Source organism: Cyprinus carpio, chromosome A15, assembly GCF_018340385.1.
Source record: "Cyprinus carpio isolate SPL01 chromosome A15, ASM1834038v1, whole genome shotgun sequence".
Taxonomy (NCBI): Eukaryota; Metazoa; Chordata; class Actinopteri; order Cypriniformes; family Cyprinidae; genus Cyprinus; species Cyprinus carpio.
Window position 1 is genome coordinate 28339697 of NC_056586.1, and position 7040 is coordinate 28346736.

At 35.7% G+C, this 7040-nt stretch overlaps 1 pseudogene; it reads right to left on the reverse strand.

Moving 5' to 3' along the window:
- Positions 1 to 1703: 1703 nt before the first annotated feature.
- On the reverse strand, positions 1704 to 1884 carry LOC122147880 (annotated as a pseudogene).
- Positions 1885 to 7040: the final 5156 nt, after the last annotated feature.

A 7040-nucleotide genomic window follows, 5' to 3' on the forward strand; every position in this document is an offset into this window, starting at 1 on the left:
ATCACCTGTATGCTGTGGTATGCTCTTGCGTAATCATCCGCCCCCACAGGATGCGCTCTTGTTCTGTCACATCAAAGCTAATAAACCGTAGGAGAGATAAACGCGCATGCCTTTGTGTGCGGATGACACAGAAGAGCCTACCGCAGCAGACGGTGAATGTAGAGACACAGAGAGACCGTGACAAAGGAATTATTGAATAAAGTCGTTATTTTAGTTTTCTTCGCTTACAAAAGTGTTACCGTCACTTCATAACCCAGATTCGCACTTCCGCTGGCAGATGGAGTATTCTGACGATGACTTTCCTACCTTTTAATGGACCTTGACAACTGTTATTTACTTGGGCATCTATGGGACAGTCGCAGCCTCCCGGTTTCAGCCAAAATATCTTAAATTGTGTTTGCCGACAGACAAGCGAGCTTTTGCATTTAATAAAAAAAAATAATAATAATACATCATTTTGGTGTGGCGTTATCACTTTAAGTATTTTCCGTACTATGTCATGGTGCGAATCAGTGGGCGGGGCTACAGGAATTAGTCGTTGTAATATTCTTCTATTTATTGAGAGGGGCGGCGAACCCCGGTCCTGGAGAGCTGGCACCCTGAAGGTTCAGCTCCACCTGCCTGTCGCTTTCCTAGTTTTACCCTTCAGACCTTTGATTAATCGTGTTCATGCGGTGGTTGATTAGGGTTTAAGAAAAACAGCATGGCTGCGTCTCCTCCAGGACCGACGTTCGCCTCCCCCTGATTTATTACATCACAGATAAGCAAGTTCCCAGTCTTTTAGTACAACGATATCTTCGAGATCAAAAAATCAAGTAAAAGTTGATTTTCGCATCATGACCCCTTTTAGAGATTTTTTTCTTTTCTTTCATCCTCGTTTTGTAAGAAAATAAACACATGACTTTATTAAAAAAAAAATTTAAAGATTCACTAGGATCTTTTAATTTATTCAATTCAATAAGTTTTTTGTATGCGTTTTGACGATACATGATTGGAGATTACGCGTCGGCAGGGTGCTCTGTCATATTCGTAAATCAACAGAGATTAACACTAGTACCGGTGTTCTGTCGATGTAGCATACTTGGCCAGAAGAGCATAACGGAAGTGATTTTTAATACGAGTATGTCAATTAGCCTACTTTGGAATGGGGGTTAGCTGTTTTGATAGCCCCCTGGTTTACTACAATACAGTTTAATACAGGGGGATGCGGTTTTGATACCCCCTGGTTTAATAAAAATAGCAGTTTATAATTATTTCAGTTAAAAATCCACCAAGCTCACTGCTGGCGCATAGCCGCATTAACCCGAAGGTGGTGTTCCGTCAGAACAACGGCAATGATTATACGTTGCAATCAAACTTTTTAGCAAAATGTGGTAGTTTATGTTGTTTCAGAGTGGTGTATCATCTCTCCTCAGGTCTTTGTAAGAGCTGGATCCGCCTAACTCGGGTGTAATTCCTAATAATTTCCAGACACATATATACAAATACAGAAATGATTATCGCTAGCTTGCTGTTCGGCCAGCCAAACCAAACATATAGTGCTCAACCCAAGATAAATAATAATGTGTATTACATCAGTTATAACTTCAGTAAAAGTTTATCAAATGCACTATGTGAATGCTTTGCTAAATAAACAGCTTTAAACTAAGAACAGAAGTGTCTAATCCACAATTGTTATAAAAACACAGCGTAATAGCACCCATTCTTTTCGTTAACAAAATTACCATTCCTCCGTAAAAGACCGTCAAAAATATTGCCCTCCAAAGCGACTCTATTTCAAGTCGTCATGGCGGGGATATTGGTTAGTAGTTGTCAATTAGTCCATTAATCGCGGCCTCGATATAAACCTCATAGGCTACGATCTCTGCCCACTGGCGCAAAGCTGAAGAGGACCATACCTTAAAGTCCAGCATTTTATTTTCAAACACGAATCATTTTCCGAGAGCGTTTACCGACTGACGCTCCCGACACGATGACCCCGATCGAGAAGCGAAGACGACACGAGTATGCAGAGCATTTTCAGTGCTTTGGTTTTCCAAAAGTACAAATAACAAAAACACATTTAAAAATTTATTTTCACCTGCTTTCTCGTGGCATCATGGGAACGTAGTGACGTTTGGGAGGAACGTAGGTTACATCACCGGTACGTATGCGTGCACGCTGGTTGCCGATACAATGTAATCACCGCTAGATGGTCAGCAACGGCTCAATTATGAGATGTTGGATGCACACAAAAAGCATCTAGCCGAACTCCACCCATACTTGTTTATAGCGTGAGATGATTGAATAGCTAGTTTTTATTTTTTATTTTTATGTTTGTAAAAATTTGAGATGTATTAACTATTATGTCGTATAAAAATAGGAAAGACGTTTTAAATTTTATTGTACATGCGATTTTTCTTGGTTTCATTGTTTGCCATAAGAACTTATCTTCTGCTGTTTTTAAGACATCTTGTACTAAACATCAAACAGTAGCACTCATGAAAACGGTAGAGAAGTTTTACTAAATTAATATAGTTATTTTATTTTTAAGGAAGAAACTTAGATCCTGATATTTTCTTAATAAATTTGTGTTGTTGCGGTTGTATAAGCTAGCACAGCACAATGGGCCATTATGGTACAATTATTTAAAATTCACCTTTTTGATTTAGATAGCCGTGAATATTGTTGGATGAAAGCAATAACTTCAATACAAAAGAATTTAACAGTACATCTTTAAAAATTTAACCAACATTTAACCCATAGATGATTGGATAAAATAATAATAATAATTATACCTTTTATTATTAATACTAATAATAATAATATAAATAATAACTAATAATAATGTAATCAAACTAATAATATAAAATTACTAAAGATATATAATTATTATTATTATCAATTCATTTTTGTTTCACAAGCATCACCCTTTGATTGATTTGTCAGTATGTCTATTTTGGTGTGATTGGTCCCTACCAAGCATCACTCTGTCATCTGATGTTTTTTCATTGTGCTGATGCTGTTTTCTATCTAAACATGCTGACTATGATCGCCTGTGGTTGAGGTTGATGTCAGCACTTTGACAGGCTGAAGTCTTGAATTCTCAGCAGAAACGGGTCAGTCCATGACGAGATATCCGCATCGCGTTAAGTAATTGTGCGCTGGACGGTGAAAACTCCTTTAAACCCAGAAATCATTCAGATACGAACTTACCTCAAAACCATTCTTCTTTTCCTCTTCTAACCGACATGCATCCTCTGTTTTCCATAGTGACACCATACTTTCCTTTGATTTAAACGCTTTCGTCTAGCCACAGTGTGTGCTCATTGATATTTCCTGCACACTTTCTGTTCTGGACATCTCTTTTTTTAGAGGATTTAAAAATGTGATGCCAGTGCTATGTGGATTTTCCTGTTACTTGATTTTTCTAAAATATCTTTTTGACCATCCTATCCTTCGTGTTGGTTTCAGGCAAGAAGTTTGACATGAGAAAGCACGGCTGAAGTTCACAAGCATATGAGAGGCCTCCGAGGCCCTCTCTCCAACGGCGCTTTGATTTGGATCCGGATCTCAGGGCTGGAAATAGAGATTAACGATATGCAGAATTATTGCAGTGCATCAGTCGCTGAGCGGGCCGGTCCGGGCCTCCACCCACGCCGTAACCCACTGCACCTGTGATAGCGCTTGGGGGTTTTCACCAGCCGCCCCGATGCCCCTACACGAACGAGCTCACTGCTTTGCTTATAATGATAGACCCTAACAGGATTGAAGGCAACAAATATCACCTCATGTCGAATGTAAGGATTTCTCGCACCCATGTTTCATACCTCCACAGCAAAGTACTTAAAAAATACTTTTTAGCTATACAGTTTACCTTTTATTATTGAAGTTAGCTGGTTAATATTGGGTAAAAAAATGAAAAGGAAAGATATCAATAGTTTTTGACTAAAACTTTAACACTCATTTTAATGTTATTATTATTCAATTAAGTATAGTAGTATTACGAAGTTAATGCACTCACATTCACATTATAAATTTATTTATAATTCTTAATTTTTGTTTATGATCATAATCGAATAATGATACACCATATGTACAAATTTATTATAAAATTGTTTATATAATTTTGCAGAAGTAACTTACTAATATTTATTAATCAATTCATTAATAGTATATTGTACATATTTCTTATGGTGGACAATTGTATTGCACTATAAGCGCAAACTTTTACTTTTATAGTATTATAATCAGTAACGTGGTACTTATTAATATCTATATAAGAATAAAGCACTATGTTTTATAGAACAAATTCATAATGCATTAGCGCAAGAGTTCATTATTCTTATGTCATCTAATCGATTAAATATAGATGTATTAAATAAGTTTACTTATAATATTAAGTTTATAGTTAATTTAAATCTTCATTACTTTTTTATTAATTAGGTTTTAATAAGTAAATAATTATTATTAACTAACATAAATAAGTTAATTGGTGTGAGGCTTATAAAGTAACTAATTACATATAGTAATAAAGTTTACTGTCGTTACTTTGATTATAAAACAAAATATAGTAGTGGCGCAAATTACATATTGGCATTATAGAGAGCTAAATAAATTATTATTATTTATATTTGGACGAATGAATATAATAAAAATAAATATTCACTAAAATATTAAAATGATTTATCAATAGGTGACATTGATATTCTGAAGTAGACATTCTATTACATTATAAATAATGATAATTGTATTATTATGAAAATTATCATCTTTATTAGTTAAAAGTTACTTAAAAATAAGATCAAATGACACTATACAATAATGCATCAGAACTGAAAGAAAACCACACTATCACAGACGAGATCCAAAGCAAAACCCTATAGCAAGGTATTAGACTTATACATTAGATGTAGCATAATATATAAGATATATATATAATATATATATATAATACTGATATATATATAATATAATATACAAATAACGACTATAAAGGAGGGAAGATGAAGATGCTTTTTTTTTTTTTTTTGATCACCAAGTGGATGATAACTACCTGTGTTCTACTATGAGTGCTGAGATGTCTGCAATTCTGTGAACTTGAACTCACTACCCATATTATAACCTAGCAAGTATGTTGCACTTTTCACCTCATAAAAACCACAAGGTTATTTAGCTATGGAGTCGGCCGCGAAGTCTTGCATTAGTTTCTGGTGTATAAGGACGCAGAAATGGACAACAGGTTGATTGGAGGAGTGTGAATATCTGTCCTCATCATCTCTCACACCTGTTTTTAGGAGAAACACTCCACTGTGGGCTGTCCGAAAGGCGTACAACACCTATCAAACATCTACCAACTCTCAAACCACACGCTACGAACAAAAACTACAAGACTGCCAGTGTGGACGGCATGATTGGAGCTTCTTGATCTCAACGCCGACAGGTGGTCATACCTTCAGCAAACACAATTCGCAAATGCAGCTGGTCAAAAGCAGGATCTCTCGTCCTACAACACACACACACAACAATGTCCTTCAGAACTGTCCCTTTTGGGGCCATACACTGTTTTTAAGAGCTCCTGCGACCATTATGAATGTTACCATGATTATATTCACTAACAAAAATAATCACTGTAAAGAACACATTCTGTGGGTTGTTGTATGTATTTACCTGCCAAACAAAAAAAAAAGGTGTTATGATGTTTTTCAGGTTACAAAAGGAAATATCCATAAAACTGGTTTGCCCCATATGTGAAAAGGCAACAAATACTCCATGTTTATTATTTATTTATTAGTGGTTTGTTGTGCAAACCCTGTATTTCTTATTTTTAAATTATAAAGACCCTGTAATAACTTGTGATAGGTCTATACTAATCTAAAGGATGATAAGTCTTACAAACTGAAAACAAAACGTACCCTAAAATTATAAAAACTTTAAATTGCTGTTTTGCTTCTGTCTTGACAATCAAGGATTTTTTAACTTTCTCGCGGAATCAACATTGAATTCCATACACGCGCTAAACTGTGGTCCCATCAATGCATTGGGGCCTGAATACTTATAATTTTTTTTTAGACATTACGTTTTTTTTATGCCTTGCTATGTGTTGTCACCTTTAGTACGTCTTCGCTGTATTTTGTACATCTGAAGTTCCATTTCCGTCTACCCAAAATGACCCATCATACTCACAACCTGTCCGCGGTATTGTTGCGCGTCACCTTGTGTATTTTGTACCAAGAACTGAGTCTCTGTGTGCATTTGAGTTGCAACAATGGTCCTAAATACATAATTACACTTCTAAAACAGAATAGACCAGAGCATCCTATCAGGCTTATTTGTCCATAATTGTTAGTGAAATACAAGTTTTTAATTCATCTTTTAATAGCATGGTTTTATTGGTGCTACATGTTGGCGTAAAGTATTACACACTAGTGACTGAGTGAAATTGCGTCTTGAAGTCATAGTATACATCGCACATAATAAACTTACAATAATTAAGTAGAATTACTCTTTCCGTGCTCTAACTGCGCCCACGATTAAAATTCCTTTTACTCTTCTGCTGATTTACCTAACTTAGTTAAGTAGATTTACTTTTTAATTTTTACTTAAACTATGTGTGCAAAGAAATTTAAAAAAAAGACACATTTTAAATAATTACATTTTACTTATAAATTTTTTATCAGTGTACAGTTGGCGTTTTTACAGACTTGTATATACTAGGATACACAATAAAGTTTTGGAACATGTCGTATTCTGCCATAACTGCTGCAACGCCAAACCACTTAAAAAAAGCCCGCCTATACAAGCCGTGTTGTGGGATTCATTAGCCTGGTTCCAGCTGGTCGGCTGGTTTCAGATGAGTTTTGTTGGTTGGGCATTTTATTTTTTTTGGGTTTTCCCTTTTTTGCCCCACCTATGCTGCTTCGGTGGCATCTCATAGAGTCCCCAGTGCAGTTTTACCTTAAAACAAAAATCAACAACAGTACAGAGGGAAGCATGTTCCTTGATTGAACGAACCCCTGCCTTCCTTAAGGATCTTTGTTTGGTTACCACTCGTAACTCGA